Raw genomic sequence first — 26,124 nt, 5'->3', positions numbered from 1 at the left:
TATAGGTCTGTTTCCTCTCTATTATAGGTCTGTTTCCTCTCTATTATAGGTCTGTTTCCTCTCTATTATAGGTCTGTTTCCTCTCTATTATCTGTCTGTCTCCTCTCTATTATATGTCTGTCTCCTCTCTTTTATGTCTGTCTCCTCTCTATTATCTGTCTGTCTCCTCTCTATTATAGGTCTGTCTCCTCTCTATTATCTGTCTGTCTCCTCTCTATTATCTGTCTGTCTCTTCTCTATTATCTGTCTGTCCCCCTCTATTAGCTGTCTGTCCCCCTCTATTATCTGTCTGTCTCCTCTATCATCTGTCTGTCTCCTCTATCATCTGTCTGTCTCCTCTCAAACTCAAACACAAACTTTGTTTAAAGCACAAGTTATTAAAAATATAGTATAAAATAATCTTCAGGCTGGGTGTATAAGGTATATATGACACATAAATGAATTTCATGTATGTACACAAACTTTTTTTGATGCACAAAATTATTAAAAATATAGTATAAAATGACCTGCAGGCTGTGTGTATAAGGTGTATATAAAACATAAATGCATTCTGTGTTTATATTGGGGTCCCATTCCCAAGATAATTAATTATTTTATGCAAATATTCCAAAATACAGAATATTCTGATATCCAAAATACCCCTGGTCCGAAGCATTTTGGATATGGGAGACTCAACCTGTATACTCCACTTCTAGATATTACAATATAATAACCATTATCCTATATAATACAGTATAATACCCCACTCCTATATACCACAATGTAATAACCACCCTCCTATAGAATACAGTGAAACAAACACATATATAAATAACAGTATAACACATATAATACAGTATAACACCCCCTCCTATATATGATACCTCTTCTATATATAACACATATATTACACAGTATAACACTCTCTCCTATATATAATACAGTTTAATAAGACCTCTTCTATATATAACACAGTATAACACCATCTCCTATATATCATAATAAGACACATATATTAAACAGTATATATATATATATAATATATATATATAACACTCTCTCCTACATATAATACAGTTTAGTAAGACTTCTTCTATATATAATACAGTATAACACCCCTCCTATGTGATACAATATGATAACAGCCTCCTATATACATGAGCACAATATAATAATAACAGCCTGTGTGTCCCCTCTGCTCTCACATATGTCTGTCCCCCTCTCTATTATCTGTCTGTCTGTCTCCTCTCTATTAGCTGTGTGTCCCCCTCTATTATATGTCTGTCTCCTCTCTATTATCTGTCTGTTCCCCTCTATTATCTGTCTGTTCCCCTCTATTAGCTGTCTGTTCCCCTCTATTAGCTGTCTGTCCCCCTCTATTAGCTGTCTGTTCCCCTCTATTAGCTGTCTGTCCCCCTCTATTATCTGTCTGTCTCCTCTCTATTATCTGTCTGTTCCCCTCTATTATCTGTCTGTTCCCCTCTATTAGCTGTCTGTTCCCCTCTATTATCTGTCTGTTCCCCTCTATTATCTGTCTGTTCCCCTCTATTATCTGTCTGTTCCCCTCTATTAGCTGTCTGTCCCCCTCTATTATATGTCTATCTCCTCTCTATTATCTGTCTGTTCCCCTCTATTATCTGTCTGTTCCCCTCTATTATCTGTCTGTCTCCTCTTTATTATCTGTCTGTCTATCCCTCTCTATTATCTGTCTGTCTCCTCTCTATTATCTGTCTGTCTCCACTCTATTATCTGTCTGTTCCCCTCTATTATCTGTCTGTTCCCCTCTATTAGCTGTCTGTCCCCCTCTATTATATGTCTGTCTCCTCTCTATTATTTGTCTGTTCCCCTCTATTATCTGTCTGTTCCCCTCTATTAGCTGTCTGTCTCCCTCTATTATCTGTCTGTCTCCTCTTTATTATCTGTCTGTCTATCCCTCTCTATTATCTGTCTGTTCCCCTCTATTATCTGTCTGTCTCCTCTTTATTATCTGTCTGTCTATCCCTCTCTATTATCTGTCTGTTCCCCTCTATTATCTGTCTGTCTCCTCTCTATTATCTGTCTGTCTCCTCTCTATTATCTTTCTTTCCCCCTCTATTATCTGTCTGTTCCCCTCTATTATCTGTCTGTCTCCTCTCTATTATCTGTCTGTCTCCTCTTTATTATCTGTCTGTCTATCCCTCTCTATTATCTGTCTGTCTCCTCTCTATTATCTGTCTGTCCCCCTCTATTATCTGTCTGTCTCCTCTCTATTATCTGTCTGTTCACCTCTATTATCTGTCTGTTCCCCTCTATTAGCTGTCTGTCCCCCTCTATTATCTGTCTGTCTCCTCTTTATTATCTGTCTGTCTATCCCTCTCTATTATCTGTCTGTCTCCTCTCTATTATCTGTCTGTTCCCCTCTATTAGCTGTCTGTCCCCCTCTATTATATGTCTGTCTCCTCTCTATTATCTGTCTGTTCCCCTCTATTATCTGTCTGTTCCCCTCTATTAGCTGTCTGTCCCCCTCTATTATCTGTCTGTCTCCTCTTTATTATCTGTCTGTCTATCCCTCTCTATTATCTGTCTGTTCCCCTCTATTATCTGTCTGTCTCCTCTTTATTATCTGTCTGTTCCCCTCTATTAGCTGTCTGTTCCCCTCTATTATCTGTCTGTCTCCTCTCTATTATATGTCTGTCTCCTCTCTATTATCTGTCTGTTCCCCTCTATTATCTGTCTGTTCCCCTCTATTAGCTGTCTGTCCCCCTCTATTAGCTGTCTGTCCCCCTCTATTATATGTCTGTCTCCTCTCTATTATCTGTCTGTTCCCCTCTATTATCTGTCTGTCTCCTCTCTATTATCTGTCTGTTCCCCTCTATTAGCTGTCTGTCCCCCTCTATTATCTGTCTGTCTCCTCTTTATTATCTGTCTGTCTATCCCTCTCTATTATCTGTCTGTCTCCTCTCTATTATCTGTCTGTTCCCCTCTATTAGCTGTCTGTCCCCCTCTATTATCTGTCTGTCTCCTCTTTATTATCTGTCTGTCTCCTCTCTATTATCTGTCTGTCTCCTCTCTATTATCTGTCTGTCTCCTCTTTATTATCTGTCTGTCTATCCCTCTCTATTATCTGTCTGTCTCCTCTCTATTATCTGTCTGTCTCCCGTCTTTTTTATGTCTCTCTACTCTCTATTATCTGTCTTTCCCCCTCCATTATCTGTCTTTCCCCCTCTATGATCTGTCTGTCCCCCTCTATTATATGTCTGTCTCCTCTCTATTATCTGTCTGTCCCTCCCCCTCTATTATCTGTCTGTCCCTCCCCCTCTATTATCTGTCTGTCTCCTCTCTATTATCTGTCTGTTCCCCTCTATTAGCGGTCTGTCCCCCTCTATTATCTGTCTGTCTCCTCTCTATTATCTGTCTGTTCCCGTCTATTATCTGTCTGTTCCCCTCTATTAGCTGTCAGCCCCCCTCTATTATCTGTCTGTCTCCTCTCTATTATCTGTCTGTTCCCCTCTATTAGCTGTCTGTCCCCCTCTATTATCTGTCTGTCTCCTCTTTATTATCTGTCTGTCTATCCCTCTCTATTATCTGTCTGTCTCCTCTCTATTATCTGTCTGTTCCCCTCTATTATATGTCTGTTCCCCTCTATTAGCTGTCTGTCCCCCTCTATTATATGTCTGTCTCCTCTCTATTATCTGTCTGTTCCCCTCTATTATCTGTCTGTTCCCCTCTATTAGCTGTCTGTCCCCCTCTATTATCTGTCTGTCTCCTCTTTATTATCTGTCTGTCTATCCCTCTCTATTATCTGTCTGTTCCCCTCTATTATCTGTCTGTCTCCTCTCTATTATCTGTCTGTCTCCTCTCTATTATCTTTCTTTCCCCCTCTATTATCTGTCTGTCTCCTCTTTATTATCTGTCTGTCTATCCCTCTCTATTATTTGTCTGTCTCATCTCTGTTATCTGTCTGTCTCCTCTCTATTATCTGTCTGTCTCCTCTCTATTATCTGTCTGTCTCCCGTCTTTTTTATGTCTCTCTACTCTCTATTATCTGTCTTTCCCCCTCTATTATCTGTCTGTCCCCCTCTATTATCTGTCTGTCTCCTCTCTATTATCTGTCTGTCTCCTCTCTATTATCTGTCTGTCTTTCCCCCTCTATGATCTGTCTGTCCCCCTCTATTATATGTCTGTCTCCTCTCTATTATCTGTCTGTCCCTCCCCCTCTATTATCTGTCTGTCCCTCCCACTCTATTATCTGTCTGTCTCCTCTCTATTATCTGTCTGTTCCCCTCTATTAGCTGTCTGTCCCCCTCTATTATCTGTCTGTCTCCTCTCTAATATCTGTCTGTTCCCGTCTATTATCTGTCTGTTCCCCTCTATTAGCTGTCAGCCCCCCTCTATTATCTGTCTGTCTCCTCTCTATTATCTGTCTGTTCCCCTCTATTAGCTGTCTGTCCCCCTCTATTATCTGTCTGTCTCCTCTTTATTATCTGTCTGTCTATCCCTCTCTATTATCTGTCTGTCTCCTCTCTATTATCTGTCTGTTCCCCTCTATTATCTGTCTGTTCCCCTCTATTAGCTGCCTGACCCCCTCTATTATCTGTCTGTCTCCTCTTTATTATCTGTCTGTCTCCTCTCTATTATCTGTCTGTCTCCTCTTTATTTATCTGTCTGTCTATCCCTCTCTATTATCTGTCTGTCTCCTCTCTATTATATGTCTGTCTCCTCTCTATTATCTGTCTGTCTCCCTCTATTATCTGTCTATCCCCCTCTATTATCTGTCTGTCTCCCTCTATTATCTGTCTGTTCCCCTCTATTAGCTGTCTGTCCCCCTCTATTATCTGTCTGTCTCCTCTCTATTATCTGTCTGTTCCCCTCTATTATCTGTCTGTTCCCCTCTATTATCTGTCTGTCCCCCTCTATTATCTGTCTGTCTCCTCTTTATTATCTGTCTGTCTATCCCTCTCTATTATCTGTCTGTCTCCTCTCTATTATCTGTCTGTTCCCCTCTATTATCTGTCTGTTCCCCTCTATTAGCTTTCTGTCCCCCTCTATTATATGTCTGTCTCCTCTCTATTATCTGTCTGTTCCCCTCTATTATCTGTCTGTTCCCCTCTATTAGCTGTCTGTCCCCCTCTATTATCTGTCTGTCTCCTCTTTATTATCTGTCTGTCTATCCCTCTCTATTATCTGTCTGTCTCCTCTCTATTATCTGTCTGTTCCCCTCTATTATCTGTCTGTTCCCCTCTATTATCTGTCTGTCTCCTCTCTATTATCTGTCTGTTCCCCTCTATTATCTGTCTGTTCCCCTCTATTATCTGTCTGTTCCCCTCTATTATCTGTCTGTCTCCTCTATCATCTGTCTGTCTCCTCTATCATCTGTCTGTCTCCTCTCTAGTATCTGTCTGTCTCCTCTCAATTATCTGCCTGTCTCCTCTCTATTATCTGCCTGTCTCGTCTCTATTATCTGTCTGTCTCCTCTCTATTATCTGTCTGTCTCCTCTCTATTATCTGTCTGTCTTTCCCCCTCTATGATCTGTCTGTCCCCCTCTATTATATGTCTGTCTCCTCTCTATTATCTGTCTGTCCCTCCCCCTCTATTATCTGTCTGTCTCCTCTCTATTATCTGTCTGTCTCCTCTCTATTATATGTCTGTCTCCTTTCTATTATCTGTCTGTCCCTCTCTATTATCTGTCTGTCTCCTCTCTATTATCTGTCTGTCCCCCTCTATTATCTGTCTGTCTCCTCTCTATTATCTGTCTGTCTCCTCTCTATTATCTGTCTGTCCCCCTCTATTATCTGTCTATCCCCCTCAATTATCTGTCTCCTCTCTATTATCTGTCTGACTGTCCCCCTCTATTATCTGTCTGTCTCCTCTCTATTATCTGTCTGTCTTCCTCTATTATCTGTCTGTCTCTTCTCTATTATCTGTCTGTCTATCCCCCTCTATTAACTGTCTCCTCTCTATTATCTGTCTGTCTGTCCCCCTCTATTATCTGTCTTTCCCTCTCAATTAGCTGTCTGTCCCCCTCTATTATCTGTTTGTCTCCTCTCTATTATCTGTCTGTCTCCTCTCTATTATCTGTCTGTCTGTCCCCCTCTATTATCTGTCTGTCTCCTCTCTTTTATCTGTCTGTCTCCTCTCTATTATCTGTCTGTCCCCCTCAATTATCTGTCTCCTCTCTATTATCTGTCTGTCTCCTCTCTATTAGCTGCCTGTCTTTCCCCCTCTATTATCTGTCTGTCTCCTCTCTACTATCTGTCTGTCCCCCTCTATTATCTGTCTGTCTCCCTCTATTATCTGTCTGTCTCCTCTCTATTATCTGTCTGTCTCCTCTCTATTATCTGTCTTTCCACCTCTATTATCTGTCTGTCTCCTCTCTATTATCTGTCTGTCTCCTCTCTATTATCTGTCTGTCTCCTCTCTATTATCTGTCTGTCCACCTCTATTATCTGTCTGTCCACCTCTATTATCTGTCTGTCTCCCTCTATTATCTGTCTGTCTCCTCTCTATTATCTGTCTGTCTGTCCCCCTCTATTATCTGTCTGTCTCCTCTCTATTATCTGTCTGTCTCCTTTCTATTATCTGTCTCTCCCCCTCTATTATCTGTCTGTCTCCTCTCTATTATCTGTCTGTCCCCCTCTATAATCTGTCTGTCTCCTCTCTGTCTGTTCCCCTCTATTATCTGTCTGTCTCCTCTCTTTTATGTCTGTATCCTCTCTATTATCTGTCTGTCTTTCCCCCTCTATTATCTGTCACTCCCCCTCTACTATCTGTCTGTCTCCTCTCTATTATCTGTCTGTCCCCCTCTATTATCTGTCTGTCTCCTCTCATTCTGTCCCCCTCTATTATCTGTCTGTTTCCTTTCTTTTAGCTGTCTGTCCCCCTCTGTTATCTGTCTGTCTGTCTCCTCTCTATTATATGTCTGTCTCCTCACTATTATCTGTCTGTCCCCCTCTGTTATCTGTCTGTCTGTCTCCTCTCTATTATCTGTCTGTCTCCTCTCTATTATCTGTCTGTCTCCTCTCTATTATAGGTCTGTTTCCTCTCTATTATCTGTCTGTCTCCTCTCTATTATAGGTCTGTTTCCTCTCTATTATAGGTCTGTTTCCTCTCTATTATAGGTCGGCTTCCTCTCTATTATCTGTCTGTCGCCTCTCTATTATATGTCTGTCTGTCTCCATTCTATTGTCTGTCTCCTCTCTATTATCTGTATGTCTCCTCTCTATTATATGTCTGTCTCCTCTCTATTATCTGTCTGTCTGTCCCCCTCTATTATCTGTCTGTCTCCTCTCTATTATCTGTCTGTCCCCCTCTATTATCTGTCTGTCTCCTCTCTATTATAGGTCTGTTTCCTCTCTATTATCTGTATGTCTTTCCCCCTCTATTAGCTGTCTGTCCCCCTCTATTATCTGTTGGTCTGCTCTCTATTATCTGTCTGTCTCCTCTCTATTATCTGTGTGTCTCCTCTCTAGTATCTGTCTGTCCCCCTCTATTATCTGTCGGTCTCCTCTCTATTGTCTGTCTGTCAGTCTCCATTCTATTGTCTGTCTGTCTGTCTCCTCTCTATTATCTGTCTGTCTCCTCTCTAATATCTGTCTGTCTCCTCTCTGTTGTCTGTCTCCTCTCTATTATCTGTCTATCCCCCTCTATTATCAGTCTGTCCCCCTCTATTATCGGTCTGTCTCCTCACTATTATCTCTCTTTATCCTCTCTATTATCTGTCTGTCTTTCCCCCTCTATTATCTGTCTGTCTTTCCCCCTCTATTATATGTCTGTCTCCTCTCTATTATCTGTCTGTCCCTCCCCCTCTATTATCTATCTGTCTTCTCTATTATCTGTCTGTCCCCCTCTATTATCTGTCTTTCCACCTCTATTATCTGTCTGTCTCCCTCTATTATCTGTCTGTCTCCTCTCTATTATCTGTCTGTCTCCTCTCTATTATCTGTCTTTCCACCTCTATTATCTGTCTGTCTCCTCTCTATTATCTGTCTGTCTCCTCTCTATTATCTGTCTGTCCACCTCTATTATCTGTCTGTCCACCTCTATTATCTGTCTGTCTCCCTCTATTATCTGTCTGTCTCCTCTCTATTATCTGACTGTCCCCCTCTATTATCTGTCTGTCTCCTCTCTATTATCTGTCTGTCTTTCCCCCTCTATTATCTGTCTGTCTTTCCCCCTCTATTATCTGTCTGTCCCCCTCTATTATCTGTCTGTCTCCTCTCTATTATCTGTCTGTCTCCTCTATATTATCTGTCTGTCTCCTCTCTATTATCTGTCTGACTACTCTCTATTATCTGTCTGTCTCCTCTCTATTGTCTGTCTGTCTCTTCTCTATTATATGTCTGTCTCCTCTCTATTATCTGTCTTTCCACCTTATTATATGTCTGTCTCCCTCTATTATCTGTCTGTCTCCTCTCTATTATCTGTCTGTCTTTCCCCCTCTATTATCTGTCTGTCTTTCCCCCTCTTCTATCTGTCCGTCTTTCCCCCTCTATTATCTGTCTGTCCCCCTCTATTATCTGTCTGTCTCCTCTCTATTATCTGTCTGTCTCCTCTCTATTATCTGTCTGTCTCCTCTCTATTATCTGTCTGTCTCCTCTCTATTATCTGTCTGTCCCCCTCTATTATCTGTCTTTCCCCCTCTATTTTCTGTCTTTCTCCCTCTATTATCTGTCTGTCTTTCCCCCTCTATTATCTGTCTGTCCCCCTCTATTATCTGTCTGTCTCCTCTCTATTATCTGTCTGCCTCCTCTATATTATCTGTCTGTCTCCTCTCTATTATCTGTCTTTCCACCTTATTATATGTCTGTCTCCCTCTATTATCTGTCTGTCTCCTCTCTATTATCTGTCTGTCTTTCCCCCTCTATTATCTGTCTGTCTTTCCCCCTCTATTATCTGTCTGTCTTTCCCCCTCTATTATCTGTCTGTCTCCTCTCTATTATCTGTCTGTCTCCTCTCTATTATCTGTCTGTCTCCTCTCTATTATCTGTCTGTCCCCCTCTATTATCTGTCTGTCTCCTCTCTATTATCTGTCTGTCCCCCTCTATTATCTGTCTTTCCCCCTCTATTATCTGTCTTTCTCCCTCTATTATCTGTCTGTCTGCTCTCTATTATCTGTCTTTCCCCCTCTATTATCTGTCTGTCTCCCTCCCTCTGTTATCTGTCTCCCTCCCTCTGTTATATGTCTGTCTCCTCTCTATTATCTGTCTATCCCTCTCTATTATCTGTCTGTCTCCTCTCTATTATCTGTCTGTCTCCTCTCTATTATCTGTCTGTCTCCTCTCTATTATATGTCTGTCTCCTCTCTATTATCTGTCTGTCTGTCTCCATTCTATTGTCTGTCTGTCTCCTCTCTATTATCTGTCTGTCTACTCTCTATTATATGTCTGTCTCCTCTCTATTATCTGTCTGTCTGTCTCCATTCTATTGTCTGTCTGTCTCCTCTCTATTATCTGTCTGTCTCCTCTCTATTATCTGTCTGTCTCCCTCTATTATCTGTCTGTCTCCCTCTATTATCTGTCTGTCTCCTCTCGATTATCTGCCTGTCTCCTCTCGATTATCTGCCTGTCTCCTCTCGATTATCTGCCTGTCTCCTCTCGATTATCTGTCTGTCTCCTCTCTATTATCTGTCTGTCTTTCCCCCTCTATTATCTGTCTGTCTCCTCTCTAGTATCTGTCTGTCTCCACTCTATTATATGTCTATCTCCTCTCTATTATCTCTCTGTCCCCCTCTATTATCTGTCTGTCCCCCTCTATTATCTGTCTTTCCCCCTCTATTATCTGTCTGTCTCCCTCTGTTATCTGTCTGTCTCCTCTCTATTATCTGTCTATCTCCTCTCTATTATCTGTCTGTCCCCCTCTATTATCTGTCTGTCCCCCTCTATTATCTATCTGTCTCCTCTCTATTATATGTCTGTCTCCTCTCTATTATATGTCTGTCCCCCTCTATTATCTGTCTGTCTCCTCTCTATTATCTGTCTCTCTCCTCTCTATTATCTGTCTGTCTCCTCTCTATTGTCTGTCTGTCTCCTCTCTATTATCTGTCTGTCTCCTCTCTATTATCTGTCTCTCTCCTCTCTATTGTCTGTCTGTCTCCTCTCTATTGTCTGTCTGTCTCCTTTCTATTGTCTGTCTGTCCCCCTCTATTATCTGTCTGTCTCCCTCTATTATCTGTCTGTCTCCTCTCTATTATCTGTCTGTCTTTCCCCCTCTATTATCTTTCTGTCCCCCTCTATTATCTGTCTGTCTCCTCTCTATTATCTGTCTGTCTCCTCTCTATTATCTGTCTGCCCCCTCTATTATCTGTCTGTCTCCTCTCTATTATCTGTCTTTCCCTCTCTATTATCTGTCTGTTCCCCTCTATTATCTGTCTGTCTCCTCTCTATTATCTGTCTGTCTCCTCTCTATTATCTGTCTGCCCCCTCTATTATCTGTCTGTCTCTTCTCTATTATCTGCCTGTCTCCTCTCTGTTATCTGTCTGTCTCCTCTCTTTTAAGTCTGTCTCCTCTCTATTATCTGTCTGTCTCCTCTCTATTATCTGTCTTTCCACCTCTATTATCTGTCTGTCTCCTCTCTATTATCTGTCTGTCTCCTCTCTATTATCTGTCTTTCTCCTCTCTATTATCTGCCTGTCTCCTCTCTATTATCTATCTGTCTCCTCTCTTTTATGTCTGTCTCCTCTCTATTATCTCTGACTTTCCCCCTCTATTATCTGTCTGTCTCCTCTCTATTATCTGTCTTTCCCCCTCTATTATCTGTCTGTCTCCTCTCTATTATCTGTCTTTCCACCTCTATTATCTGTCTGTCCCTCTCTATTATCTGTCTGTCTCCCTCTATTATCTGTCTGTCCCCCTCTATTATCTGTCTGTCTCCTCTCTATTATCTGTCTGTCTGTCCCCCTCTATTATCTGTCTATCTCCTCTCTATTATATGTCTGTCTGCTCTCTATTATATGTATGTCTCCTCTCTATTATCTGTCTATCCCCCTCTATTATCTCTCTGTCTCCTCTCTATTATCTGTCTCTCTCTCTACTGTCTATCTGTCTCCTCTCTATTATCTGTCTCTCTCTCTACTGTCTGTCTGTCTCGTCTCTATTATCTGTCTGTCCCCCTCTATTAGCTGTCTGTCTCCCTCTATTAGCTGTCTGTCCCCCTCTTTTATCTGTCTGTCCCCCTCTATTATCTGTCTGTCTCCCTCTATTAGCTGTCCCTCCCCCTCTATTATCTGTCTGTGTCCTCTCTATTATCTGTCTGTCCCCCTCTATTATCTGTCTGTCCCCCTCTATTATCTGTCTGTCCCCCTCTATTATCTGTCTGTCCCTCCCCCTCTATTATCTGTCTGTCTCCTCTCTATTAGCTGTCTGTCCCCTTCTATTATCTGTCTGTCTCCTCTCTATTATCTGTCTGTCTCCTCTCTATAATCTGTCTGTCCCCCTCTATTATCTGTCTGTCCCCCTCTATTATCTGTCTGTCTTTCCCCCTCTGTTATCTGTCTGTCTCCTCTCTATTATCTGTCTGTCTCCTCTCTATTATCTGTCTGTCCCCCTCTATTATCTGTCTGTCTCCTCTCTATTATCTGTCTGTCTCCTCTCTATTATCTGTCTGTCCCTCCCCCTCTATTATCTGTCTGTCTCCTCTCTATTATCTGTCTGTCCCCCTCTATTATCTGTCTGTCCCCCTCTATTAGCTGTCTGTCCCCCTCTATTAGCTGTCTGTCTCCCTCTATTAGCTGTCTGTCTCCCTCTATTAGCTGTCTGACCCCCTCTATTATCTGTCTGTCCCCCTCTATTATCTGTCTCCCTCTGTTAGCTGTCCCTCCCCCTCTATTATCTGTCTGTGTCCTCTCTATTATCTGTCTGTCCCCCTCTATTATCTGTCTGTCTCCTCTCTATTATCTGTCTGTCTCCTCTCTATTATCTGTCTGTCCCCCCCCTCTATTATCTGTCTGTCTCCTCTCTATTATCTGTCTGTCCCCCTCTATTATCTGTCTGTCCCCCTCTATTAGCTGTCTGTCCCCCTCTATTAGCTGTCTGTCCCCCTCTTTTATCTGTCTGTCCCCCTCTATTATCTGTCTGTCTCCCTCTATTAGCTGTCCCTCCCCCTCTATTATCTGTCTGTCCCCCTCTATTATCTGTCTGTCCCCCTCTATTATCTGTCTGTCCCCCTCTATTATCTGTCTGTCCCTCCCCCTCTATTATCTGTCTGTCTCCTCTCTATTATCTGTCTGTCCCCTTCTATTATCTGTCTGTCTCCTCTCTATTATCTGTCTGTCTTTTATCCCTCTATTATCTGTCTGTCCCCCTCTATTATCTGTCTGTCTCCTCTCTATTATCTGTCTGTCTTTTACCCCTCTATTATCTGTCTGTCCCCCTCTATTATCTGTCTGTCTCCTCTCTATTATCTGTCTGTCTTTTACCCCTCTATTATCTGTCTTTCCCCCTCTATTATCTGTCTGTCTTTCCCCCTCTATTAACTGTCTGTCTCCTCTCTATTATCTGTCTGTCTCCTCTCTATTATCCGTCTGTCTTTCCCCTTCTATTAGATGTCTGTCCCCTCTCTATTATCTGTCTGTGTCTGTCTGTCTCCCCGTTTTCAGCCTGTCTGTCTCTCCATTATCAGTCTGTCTCTCCATTAGCAATCTGTCTCCTCTCTGTTATCAGTATTTCTGTCTCTCCGTTATCAGTCTGTCTCTTCATTATCAGTCTGCCTGCCTCTCCTCTAGCAGTCTGTCTATCTTGCAGTTAACAGTTTGTCTGTCTCTCTGCTATCAGTCTGTCTGTCTCTCTGCTATCAGTCTGTCTGTCTCTCTGCTATCAGTCTGTCTGTCTCTCTGTTATCAGTCTGTCTGTTTCCCCATTATCAGTCTGTCTGTCTATCCGTTATCAGTCTGTCTGTCTCTCTGCTATCAGTCTGTGTCTGTCTGTCTCTCTGCTATCAGTCTGTCTGTCTCTCTGCTATCAGTCTACCTGATCAGAGCAGGAAGCTTTCTGGGGCTTGCAATTGCCAAGACCCAACCTTAGGGTCTCGTCGCAAGCCCCGATGGTCGCGACCATCAACCTGGTAACCCACAGCTTAGCAAGCAACCAGGAGGCCGCACTAAAAAAAAAAGAAGCGGCCGACCTCATTCAGAGCGAGCGCTCGCTTCTGGCGACCACCTCTGAATGAGGGCCTATGTCTGTCTGTCTCTCAGTTATCATATATCTCGCTCTCCGTTATCAGTCTCTCTGTCTAGTCAGTGTCAGACTGTCTGTCTCTCCGTTATCAGTCTGTCTGTCTCTCCGTTATCAGTATGTGTCTGTCTGTCTTTCCATTACAAGTCTGTCTCTTCATTATCAGTCTGCCTACCTCACTACTGGCAGCCTGTCTGTCTCTCCGTTATCAGTTTGTCTCTCTGCTATCAGTCTGTCTGTCTCTCCAATATCAGTCTCCATGTTCCCTAATTCCCGGGGGCATCCATCATTCCTCCTCCCCATCACTATCTATTCCAAAAAGCTGTCATTCTTGCGATAAGAGCTTTTCAGGAAATAGATAGTTATCCCTCCCTATACCTACCTTACCCCAGCTGTACTCAGCGCTCTACCTTACCGCAGCTGTAATCAGTGCTCTACCTTACCCCAGCTGTACTCAGCGCTCTACCTTACCGCAGCTGTAATCAGCGCTCTACCTTACCCCAGCTGTAATCAGAGCTCTACCTTACCCCAGCTGTAATCAGCGCTCTATCTTACCCCAGCTGTAATCAGCGCTCTACCTTACCCCAGCTGTAATCAGCGCTCTACCTTACCCTAGCTGTACTCAGCGCTCTACCTTACCCCAGCTGTACTCAGCGCTCTACCTTACCCCAGCTGTAATCAGCGCTCTACCTTACCCCAGCTGTAATCAGCGCTCTACCTTACCCCAGCTGTAATCAGCGCTCTACCTTACCCCAGCTGTAATCAGCGCTCTACCTTACCCCAGCTGTAATCAGCGCTCTACCTTACCCCAGATGTAATCAGCGCTCTACCTTACCCCAGCTGTAATCAGCGCTCTACCTTACCCCAGCTGTACTCAGCGCTCTACCTTACCCCAGCTGTACTCGGCGCTCTACGCTCTACCTTACCCCAGCTGTAATCAGCGCTCTACCTTACCCCAGCTGTAATCAGAGCTCTACCTTACCCCAGCTGTAATCAGAGCTCTACCTTACCCCAGCTGTAATCAGCGCTCTATCTTACCCCAGCTGTAATCAGCGCTCTACCTTACCCCAGCTGTAATCAGCGCTCTACCTTACCCTAGCTGTACTCAGCGCTCTACCTTACCCCAGCTGTACTCAGCGCTCTACCTTACCCCAGCTGTAATCAGCGCTCTACCTTACCCCAGCTGTAATCAGCGCTCTACCTTACCCCAGCTGTAATCAGCGCTCTACCTTACCCCAGCTGTAATCAGCGCTCTACCTTACCCCAGATGTAATCAGCGCTCTACCTTACCCCAGCTGTAATCAGCGCTCTACCTTACCCCAGCTGTACTCAGCGCTCTACCTTACCCCAGCTGTACTCGGCGCTCTACGCTCTACCTTACCCCAGCTGTAATCAGCGCTCTACCTTACCCCAGCTGTAATCAGCGCTCTACCTTACCCCAGCTGTAATCAGCGCTCTACCTTACCCCAGCTGTAATCAGCGCTCTACTTTACCCCAGCTGTAATCAGTGCTCTACCTTACCCCAGGTATAATCACTACACTACCTTACCACAGCTATTATCAGTGCTCTACCTTACCCCAGCTGTACTCGGTGCTCTACCTTACCCCAGCTGTACTCGGTGCTCTACCTTACCCCAGCTGTACTCAGCACTCTACCTTACCCCAGCTGTACTCAGCGCTCTACCTTACCCCAGCTGTACTCAGCGCTCTACCTTACCCCAGCTGTAATCAGCGCTCTACCTTACCCCAGCTGTAATCAGCGCTCTACCTTACCCCAGCTGTAATCAGAGCTCTACCTTACCCCAGCTGTAATCAGCGCTCTATCTTACCCCAGCTGTAATCAGCGCTCTACCTTACCCCAGCTGTAATCAGCGCTCTACCTTACCCTAGCTGTAATCAGCGCTCTACCTTACCCCAGCTGTAATCAGCGCTCTACCTTACCCCAGCTGTAATCAGCGCTCTACCTTACCCCAGCTGTAATCAGCGCTCTACCTTACCCCAGATGTAATCAGCGCTCTACCTTACCCAGCTGTAATCAGCGCTCTACCTTACCCCAGCTGTACTCAGCGCTCTACCTTACCCCAGCTGTACTCGGCGCTCTACGCTCTACCTTACCCCAGCTGTAATCAGCGCTCTACCTTACCCCAGCTGTAATCAGAGCTCTACCTTACCCCAGCTGTAATCAGAGCTCTACCTTACCCCAGCTGTAATCAGCGCTCTATCTTACCCCAGCTGTAATCAGCGCTCTACCTTACCCCAGCTGTAATCAGCGCTCTACCTTACCCTAGCTGTACTCAGCGCTCTACCTTACCCCAGCTGTACTCAGCGCTCTACCTTACCCCAGCTGTAATCAGCGCTCTACCTTACCCCAGCTGTAATCAGCGCTCTACCTTACCCCAGCTGTAATCAGCGCTCTACCTTACCCCAGCTGTAATCAGCGCTCTACCTTACCCCAGATGTAATCAGCGCTCTACCTTACCCCAGCTGTAATCAGCGCTCTACCTTACCCCAGCTGTACTCAGCGCTCTACCTTACCCCAGCTGTACTCGGCGCTCTACGCTCTACCTTACCCCAGCTGTAATCAGCGCTCTACCTTACCCCAGCTGTAATCAGCGCTCTACCTTACCCCAGCTGTAATCAGCGCTCTACCTTACCCCAGCTGTAATCAGCGCTCTACTTTACCCCAGCTGTAATCAGTGCTCTACCTTACCCCAGGTATAATCACTACACTACCTTACCACAGCTATTATCAGTGCTCTACCTTACCCCAGCTGTACTCGGTGCTCTACCTTACCCCAGCTGTACTCGGTGCTCTACCTTACCCCAGCTGTACTCAGCACTCTACCTTACCCCAGCTGTACTCAGCGCTCTACCTTACCCCAGCTGTACTCAGCGCTCTACCTTACCGCAGCTGTAATCAGCGCTCTACCTTACCCCAGCTGTAATCAGCGCTCTACCTTACCCCAGCTGTAATCAGAGCTCTACCTTACCCCAGCTGTAATCAGCGCTCTATCTTACCCCAGCTGTAATCAGCGCTCTACCTTACCCCAGCTGTAATCAGCGCTCTACCTTACCCTAGCTGTACTCAGCGCTCTACCTTACCCCAGCTGTACTCAGCGCTCTACCTTACCCCAGCTGTAATCAGCGCTGTACTTTACCCCAGCTGTAATCAGCGCTCTACCTTACCCCAGCTGTAATCAGCGCTCTACCTTACCCCAGCTGTAATCAGCGCTCTACCTTACCCCAGCTGTAATCAGCGCTCTACCTTACCCCAGATGTAATCAGCGCTCTACCTTACCCCAGCTGTAATCAGCGCTCTACCTTACCCCAGCTGTACTCAGCGCTCTACCTTACCCCAGCTGTACTCGGCGCTCTACGCTCTACCTTACCCCAGCTGTAATCAGCGCTCTACCTTACCCCAGCTGTAATCAGCGCTCTACCTTACCCCAGCTGTAATCAGCGCTCTACCTTACCCCAGCTGTAATCAGCGCTCTACTTTACCCCAGCTGTAATCAGTGCTCTACCTTACCCCAGGTATAATCACTACACTACCTTACCACAGCTATTATCAGTGCTCTACCTTACCCCAGCTGTACTCGGTGCTCTACCTTACCCCAGCTGTACTCGGTGCTCTACCTTACCCCAGCTGTACTCAGCACTCTACCTTACCCCAGCTGTACTCAGCGCTCTACCTTACCCCAGCTGTACTCAGCGCTCTACCTTACCGCAGCTGTAATCAGCGCTCTACCTTACCCCAGCTGTAATCAGCGCTCTACCTTACCCCAGCTGTACTCAGCGCTCTACCTTACCCCAGCTGTAATCAGCGCTCTACCTTACCCCAGCTGTAATCAGCGCTCTACCTTACCCCAGCTGTAATCAGCGCTCTACCTTACCCCAGCTGTAATCAGCGCCCTACCTTACCCCAGCTGTAATCAGCGCCCTACCTTACCCCAGCTGTAATCAGCGCCCTACCTTACCCCAGCTGTAATCAGCGCCCTACCTTACCCCAGCTGTAATCAGCGCTCTACCTTACCCCAGCTGTAATCAGCGCTCTACCTTACCCCAGCTGTGATCAGCGCTCTACCTTACCCCTTACCCCAGCTGTAATCGGCGCTCTACCTTACCCCAGCTGTACGCGGCGCTCTAACTTACCCCAGCTGTAATCAGCGCTCTACCTTACCCCAGCTGTACTCAGCGCTCTACCTTACCCCAGCTGTACTCAGCGCTCTACCTTACCCCAGCTGTAATCAGCGCTCTACCTTACCCCAGCTGTACTCAGCGCTCTACCTTACCCCAGCTGTACTCAGCGCTCTACCTTACCCCAGCTGTACTCAGCGCTCTACCTTACCCCAGCTGTAATCAGCGCTCTACCTTAACCCAGCTGTACTCAGCGCTCTACCTTACCCCAGCTGTAATCAGCGCTCTACCTTACCCCAGCTGTACTCAGCGCTCTACCTTACCCCAGCTGTAATCAGCGCTCGACCTTACCCCAGCTGTAATCAGCGCTCTACCTTACCCCAGCTGTAATCAGCGCTCTACCTTACCCCAGCTGTGATCAGCGCTCTACCTTACCCCAGCTGTGATCAGCGCTCTACCTTACCCCAGCTGTGATCAGCGCTCTACCTTACCCCTGCTGTGATCAGCGCTCTACCTTACCCCAGCTGTGATCAGCGCTCTACCTTACCCCAGCTGTGATCAGCGTTCTACCTTACCCCAGCTGTGGTCAGCGCTCTACCTTAACCCAGCTGTACTCAGCGCTCTACCTTACCCCAGCTGTACTCAGCGCTCTACCTTACCCCAGCTGTACTCAGCGCTCTACCTTACCCCAGCTGTACTCAGCGCTCTACCTTACCCCAGCTGTACTCAGCGCTCTACCTTACCCCAGCTGTAATCAGCGCTCTACCTTACCCCAGCTGTACTCAGCGCTCTAACTTACCCCAGCTGTAATCAGCGCTCTACCTTACCCCAGCTGTAATCAGCGCTCTACCTTACCCCAGCTGTACTCAGCGCTCTACCTTACCCCAGCTGTACTCAGCGCTCTACCTTACCGCAGCTGTAATCAGCGCTCTACCTTACCCCAGCTGTAATCAGCGCTCTACCTTACCCCAGCTGTGATCAGCGCTCTACCTTACCCCAGCTGTGATCAGCGCTCTACCTTACCCCAGCTGTGATCAGCGCTCTACCTTACCCCAGCTGTACTCAGCGCTCTACCTTACCCCAGCTGTACTCAGCGCTCTACCTTACCCCAGCTGTGATCAGCGCTCTACCTTACCCCAGCTGTACGCAGCGCTCTACCTTACCGCAGCTGTGATCAGCGCTCTACCTTACCGCAGCTGTGATCAGCGCTCTACCTTACCCCAGCTGTGATCAGCGTTCTACCTTACCCCAGCTGTGGTCAGCGCTCTACCTTAACCCAGCTGTACTCAGCGCTCTACCTTACCCCAGCTGTAATCAGCGCTCTACCTTACCCCAGCTGTACGCATCGCTCTACCTTACCCCAGCTGTACTCAGCGCTCTAACTTACCCCAGCTGTAATCAGTGCTCTACCTTACCCCAGCTGTACTCAGCGCTCTACCTTACCCCAGCTGTACTCAGCGCTCTACCTTACCCCAGCTGTACTCAGCGCTCTACCTTACCCCAGCTGTACTCAGCGCTCTACCTTACCCCAGCTGTAATCAGCGCTCTACCTTACCCCAGCTGTACTCAGCGCTCTACCTTACCGCAGCTGTAATCAGTGCTCTACCTTACCCCAGCTGTACTCAGCGCTCTACCTTACCCCAGCTGTAATCAGTGCTCTACCTTACCCCAGGTATAATCACTACACTACCTTACCGCAGCTATGATCAGTGCTCTACCTTACCCCAGCTGTACTCGGCGCTCTACCTTACCCCAACTGTACTCGGCGCTCTACCTTACCCCATCTGTAATCAGTGCTCTACCTTACCCCAGCTGTACTCAGCGCTCTACCTTACCCCAGCTGTAATCAGTGCTCTACCTTACCCCAGGTATAATCACTACACTACCTTACCGCAGCTATGATCAGTGCTCTACCTTACCCCAGCTGTACTCGGTGCTCTACCTTACCCCAGCTGTACTCAGCACTCTACCTTACCCCAGCTGTAATCAGCGCTCTACCTTACGCCAGCTGTAGTCAGTGCTCTACCTTACCCCAGCTGTACTCAGTGCTCTACCTTACCCCAGCTGTACTCAGCGCTCTACCTTACCCCTGCTGTAATCAGTGCTCTACCTTACCCCAGCTATAATCACTACACTACCTTACCGCAGCTATGATCAGTGCTGTACCTTACCCCAGCTGTACTCGGTGCTCTACCTTACCCCAGCTGTACTCAGCGCTCTACCTTACCCCAGCTGTAATCAGCGCTCTACCTTACCCCAGCTGTACTCAGCGCTCTACCTTACCCCAGCTGTACTCGGCGCTCTACGCTCTACCTTACCCCAGCTGTAATCAGCGCTCTACCTTACCCCAGCTGTAATCAGCGCTCTACCTTACCCCAGCTGTAATCAGCGCTCTACCTTACCCCAGCTGTAATCAGCGCTCTACCTTACCCCAGCTGTAATCAGTGCTCTACCTTACCCCAGGTATAATCACTACACTACCTTACCACAGCTATTATCAGTGCTCTACCTTACCCCAGCTGTACTCGGTGCTCTACCTTACCCCAGCTGTACTCGGTGCTCTACCTTACCCCAGCTGTACTCAGCACTCTACCTTACCCCAGCTGTACTCAGCGCTCTACCTTACCCCAGCTGTAATCAGCGCTCTACCTTACCCCAGCTGTGATCAGCGCTCTACCTTACCGCAGCTTTGATCAGCGGTCTACCTTTCCCCAGCTGTAATCAGTGCTCTACCTTCCCCCGCTGTACTCTACCTTACCCCAGCTGTACTCAGTGCTCTACCTTACCGCAGCTGTAATCAGCGCTCTACCTTACCGCAGCTGTAATCAGTGCTCTACCTTACCGCAGCTGTAATCAGCGCTCTACCTTACCCCAGCTGTAATCAGCTGTAATCAGTGTTCTATCCTTACCGCAGCTGTGATCAGCACTCTACCTTACCCCAGCAGTAATCAGTGCTCTACCTTACCCCCGCTGTAATCAGCGCTGCGCATGCGCCGTTACTGTCACAAAATCAGCGCATACACAGCACTGCCTACAGCTGCGGTAATAGCATAATTTCTACATCCTCATACTAATGTACTAATATATGGGGAGTGTGGATATTAACGCAGGGGGACGTACCCAGCATACCGTATATCAGTGCTATCACCTGTGCTAAGTGTCTTCATGGATACTAAAATAAGGGTAATTAAGGAAAATGTCCTTAAAACCATTATTTTAGTGTTGATGAATAGGCCCCTGTGTCCTCTCCATTATCAGTCTGTCTGTCTCTGTGTTATCAGTCTGTCTGTCTCTACGTTATCAGTTTGTCTGTCTCCCAGTTATCAGTTTGTCTGTCTCCCAGTTATCAGTTTGTCTGTCTCTGCGTTATCAGTCTGTCTCTCAGTTATCAGTCTGTCTGTCTCTGTATTATCAGTCTGTCTCTCAGTTATCAGTCTGTCTGTCTCTACGTTATCAGTTTGTCTGTCTCTACGTTATCAGTTTGTCTGTCTCTGCGTTATCAGTTTGTCTCTCAATTATCAGTCTGTCTGTCTCTGTGTTATCAGTCTGTCTCTCAGTTATCAGTCTGTCTCTGTGTTATCAGTCTGTCTGTCTCTACGTTATCAGTCTGTCTCTCAGTTATCAGTCTGTCTGTCTCTACATTATCAGTCTGTCTCTCAGTTATCAGTCTGTCTGTCTCTGTGTTATCAGTCTGTCTGTCTCTACGTTATCAGTCTGTCTCTCAGTTTTCAGTCTGTCTGTCTCTGTGTTATCAGTCTGTCTGTCTCTACGTTATCAGTCTGTCTGTCTCTACGTTATCAGTCTGTCTCTCAGTTTTCAGTCTGTCTCTCAGTTTTCAGTCTGTCTGTCTCTGTGTTATCAGTTTGTCTGTCTCTGTGTTATCAGTCTGTCTGTCTCTGCGTTATCAGTCTGTCTCTCAGTTATCAGTCTGTCTGTCTCTACGTTATCAGTTTGTCTGTCTCCCAGTTATCAGTTTGTCTGTCTCTGCGTTATCAGTTTGTCTGTCTCTGCGTTATCAGTCTGTCTCTCAGTTATCAGTCTGTCTGTCTCTGTATTATCAGTCTGTCTCTCAGTTATCAGTCTGTCTGTCTCTACGTTATCAGTCTGTCTCTCAGTTATCAGTCTGTCTGTCTCTACATTATCAGTCTGTCTCTCAGTTATCAGTCTGTCTGTCTCTGCGTTATCAGTTTGTCTGTCTCTGTGTTATCAGTCTGTCTCTACGTTATCAGTCTGTCTACCTCTCAGTTATCAGTCTGTCTGTCTCTACGTTATCAGTCTGTCTCTCAGTTATCAGTCTGTCTGTCTCTCAGTTATCAGTTATCATTCCCGCTAGGCTGTTTCTGTGGGTCGCCGCACCCTGCTCTATTTCTAAAGGGCAGAAAGCACCCCGTCCTCCGGCTTGGCGCCCCGCTGAAATCAGCCTGTGGTTTCTGCTCCCACCCACGGGCCGCAGTGTCCCGTGGGTGGGGGAAACGGTGGTGCAGCGGTCACCTCCGGTGAATGGATGCTGAGCGCATGCGTCCGGCATCCATTCACAGTGACCGCAGTGCTTGGGGCTGCCAGCATGTGTGTAAGTGCCGGGCACACCCCCAGGAGTGACGGAAAGGGGACGCATCACAAAGAGATGCCCTGACGGGCACCGGACCTAAACACTAATCAGTCTGTGTCTGTCTCTCAGTTATCAGTCTGTCTCTCTATCACTCTGTCTACCTCTCCATTATCAGTCTGTCTCTCCGTTATCAGTCTGTCTCTCTAGCAGTCTGTCTACCTCTCTATTATCAGTCTGTCTCTCTATCAGTCTGTCTACCTCTCCATTATTAGTCTGTCTCTCTGTTATCAGTCTGTCTACCTCTCCATTATCAGTCTGTCTCTCTGTTATCAGTATGTGTCCTATTAACAGTCTGTCTGCCTCTCTGTGTTTCTCTGTTATCAGTCTATCTGCCTCTCTGTTATCAGTCTGTCTCTCTGTTATCAGTCTGTGTCTGTCTACCTCTCCATTATCAGTCTGTCTGCTGCTCTGTTATCAATATGTCTGCCTCTCTACTGTGCTGCGTACAGTAAAAGCCCCTTACACTGTATACTGCACACAGTTATGCCCCTTATACTGTTTGCAACACACAGTAATGACCCTTACAAATTATGCCTCATGCAGTAATGCCCTTTATAACATATTATGCCACATGCAGTAATGCCCTTTATAACATATTATGCCACATGCAGTAATGTACATTTTGCTACACACAGTAATGCCCTTTAGAATACATTATGCCACACACAGTAATGCCCTTACAATGTGCTGCACACAGTAATGCCCCTTACACAGTAAGCAAAACATAGTAATGCCCCTTACACAGTATGCCACAGACAGTAATGTCCCTTACACATTATACTGTACCCAGAAATACCCCTTATAATACATTATGCCATACTCAATAATGCTGTTTATACATTACTCCACACTGTAATGCCTCTTACAAATTATGCCACACACTGTAATGCCCCTTACACATTATGCCACACACAGTAATGCCCTTACAATGTGCTGCACACAGTAATGCCCCTTACACAGTAAGCAAAAGATAGTAATGCCCCTTACACAGTATGCCACAGACAGTAATGTCCCTTACACATTATACTGTACCCAGAAATCCCCCTTATAATACATTATGCCATACTCAATAATGCTGTTTATACATTACTCCACACTGTAATGCCTCTTACAAATTATGCCACACACTGTAATGCCCCTTACACATTATGCCACATGCAGTAATGCCCTTTATAACACATTATGCCACATGCATTAATGTACATTTTGCTACACACAGTATTGCCCTTTAGAATACATTATGCCACACACAGTAATGCCCTTACAGTGTGCTGCACACAGTAATGCCCCTTACACAGTTTGCAAAAGATAGTAATGCCCCTTACACAGTATGCCACAGACAGAAATGTCCCTTACACATTATACTGTACACAGAAATACCCCTTATAATACATTATGCCATACTCATAATGTGTGAGATGGCAGAAAAACACCACAACCGATAATTATATAAAATTGATCAGGACTCGATCAAAATTGCATAATACACATTTTAATCAAATAATTACGAGATACGTTTAGGAAGCCGGCGACCGCAATCCCGACCGCTGGCCTCCCAAATCCTCTATTCCGCCTAGGGATAAATTACCGGCGTCTAAAATTTAGACGCCTGTCATTTTCCTGGCTTCAGGAGACAGACTCCCAGCAACCCGATCAAAGGGATGACGGGCGCCACGAGCTGACAGTCACGGGGGGGTTAGGTTTAGGGCCCCCGGGGGGGAATTAGGGTTAGGCACCCCCCCGGGAGGGTTAGGGTTAGGCTAGAGGGAGGGAGGGTTAGAGCTAGGCACCCCCCCGGGGGACTTAGGTTTAGGCAGCAAGGAAGGGGGGATTAGGGTTAGGCATTTGGGGGGGAGGTTAGGCACCCCTAAGGAGGGTTAGGGGGTAGGTTAGTAAGTACTTACCTTAGGGACGATCAGGATTTCCAGTGCTGTCGAGCTTCCACTGCCAGGCTCTGCTGTTTTGTTGGGCTGCCGCAGCCGAGAATTGAACTGCCGCCGGTCATGCGGCCGCCGGCTATTCATACCGAATGCAATAATTACATGCATTAATAACTTAATAAGTTATATATGTTTTTCTTTTATAGTGTCTACATCTAGGGTGAGTTGTCACAGGCTCATTTCATTCTCTGCAGCTGAGATTTATATTAATTTCACTAGATATTTATTTACTCCTAAACAATAAGCGCCAGAGTTTTTCTTTTGTCTGTTATATTATGCAACATGCAGTATGCTGCACACAGTAATGCTTCTTATAATACATTATGCCATACACAGTAATTCCCCTTACAGTGTGTCACACACAGTAATGCCCCTTACACAGTATGACACACACAGTAGTGCCCCTTACATAGTATACTGCACACAGTAATGCCCCTTGTACAGTATGCTGCAGATACAATAATGTCCCTTACACAGTATGCCACACACAGTAGTGCCCCTTACACATTATGCCACATGCAGTAATGCCCTTTATAACACATTATGCCACATGCAGTAATGCCCTTTATAACACATTTTGCAACATGCAGTAATGCCCTTCATAATAGATTATGCCATACACAGTAATTCCCCTTACACAGTATGCTCACACAGCAAAGCCCCTTACACAGTATGCAACACACATGAATGCCCCTTAAACATTATGCCATTTGCAGTAATGACCTTTATAACACATGCCACATGCAGTAATGCTCTTTATAATACATTTTGCAACATGCAGTAAAGTCCCTCATAATAAATTATGCCATTCACAGTAATGCCCTTTACAGTGTGCTGCACACAGTAATTCCCCTTACACAGTGTACTGCACATAGTATCGCGTCTTACACAGTATGTCACTCATAGTAATACCCTTTATACAGTATTCTACACAAAGTATTGCTCATAAAAATACATTATGCCACACAGTAATACCCCTTACACATTATGCCACACACAGTAATGCCCCTTAACAGTGTGTTGCACACAGTAATGCCCATTACACAATATGCTGCACACAGTAATGGCCCTTACACTGTACGCTGCACATAGTAATGCCTTTATAATACATTATGTCACAGTATGCCATGTGCAGTATGCTATATGCCAGTATTCCACACAGTATAGGCATATTACACAGTGTGTTGAACACAGTAATGCCCTGTAAGCAGTATGCTGCACACACAGTAATGCCCCTTACATATTTGCCACACACAGTAATGCCCTCACACATAATGTCACATGCAATAGTGCCTCTTATTGTATTGTACTTTACACTATTATGCTACACTATAATGCCCCCTTTCTCCTCATCCAGCAACTCACCTCCTCCTAATCCCCCCTCCCCCCAGTGACTCACCTCCTCTCCCCCAGTGACTCCTTGCTACGGCTGTTCCTCCATGTCTCGGTCTTCAGTTCTCTCCCCTGCCTCCCAGAATGCTAGACATGGCTGCGACACCATCAGGCGGTGTGTCACACAGGAATTCTTGGAGACAGCGGGAGGGACTGGGAGAAAGGGATGGCTTAGATGGGGGCACCGCGGCAGGCAAGAGTGGGTGGATGCCATCTAATTAGATGATGCCGGAGGGGAGACTGTGGCCAGGCCCCTAAGCTACAGCATCTCGGGCAATAACCATGTTTGCCCACCCCTAGAACTGCCACTGGTTATGCAGGCACAGTAGTTTCATTCCGGCACACAGCTGATTTCTGGTTCAGCTGTCTCCACGCTGGAGCAATGATGAATTGTTCTGGCACTCACCGCAAGTTGAAATGTTAATAATCGGCTTCTGCTCAGACCCCGATAATGAACATAATGAATAGAGCCCATGGAGAGAATGACACCATGTATAGATAATGTAGAAATGAAGGTGTTGGGCCTATCATAGGGTGGCTGTGCCGCAGTCACAGGGAATATAGGGGTAATTATATGATGTAAGCCGCTGTCCTCCCAGGGAAGGCGCTCGCAGTGCACTGGTGACTGACCTGGCCTGGAGGAGAGGACATTGTGTCAGGGAGTTTATTCTATGGATGGAGAGATGCAGGTGATGGTATAATGAGTCTGGGGTCCGGTGTTTGTTGAGTCATTAAATATTCCATCACATTGTGGCCTCTGCACAGTAAGGAAATATTTGCAGTTTAACACAATCTTGAGATAAAAAAACGCCCTTTTCCAGGTAAAAAATATGTTTCCGTGTCCTCCAGAGTATTAAACACGTCAATGGCCCATAAACCAGGCGTCTCATCAATCATCACTTTACACAGGGACATAAATC

At 45.9% G+C, this 26,124-nt stretch overlaps 1 protein-coding gene across 1 annotated transcript in view; it reads right to left on the bottom strand.

The window, feature by feature from the left end:
* UCN (urocortin) overlaps window positions 1–25,887 on the bottom strand; it is a 75,079-nt gene extending 49,192 nt beyond the window's left edge. Inside the window, exon 1 of the mRNA XM_088458097.1 lies at window positions 25,835–25,887. The gene's annotated coding sequence lies outside the window, so the exon portion shown is untranslated. The remainder of the gene's footprint in view (window positions 1–25,834) is intronic.
* Window positions 25,888–26,124: the final 237 nt, after the last annotated feature.

The sequence above is a fragment of the Taudactylus pleione genome, unplaced genomic scaffold (genome assembly GCF_031769625.1).
Source record: "Taudactylus pleione unplaced genomic scaffold, aTauple2 ptg000807l, whole genome shotgun sequence".
Taxonomy (NCBI): domain Eukaryota; kingdom Metazoa; phylum Chordata; class Amphibia; order Anura; family Myobatrachidae; genus Taudactylus; species Taudactylus pleione.
This window is presented reverse-complemented; position numbering and strand designations above follow the sequence as displayed.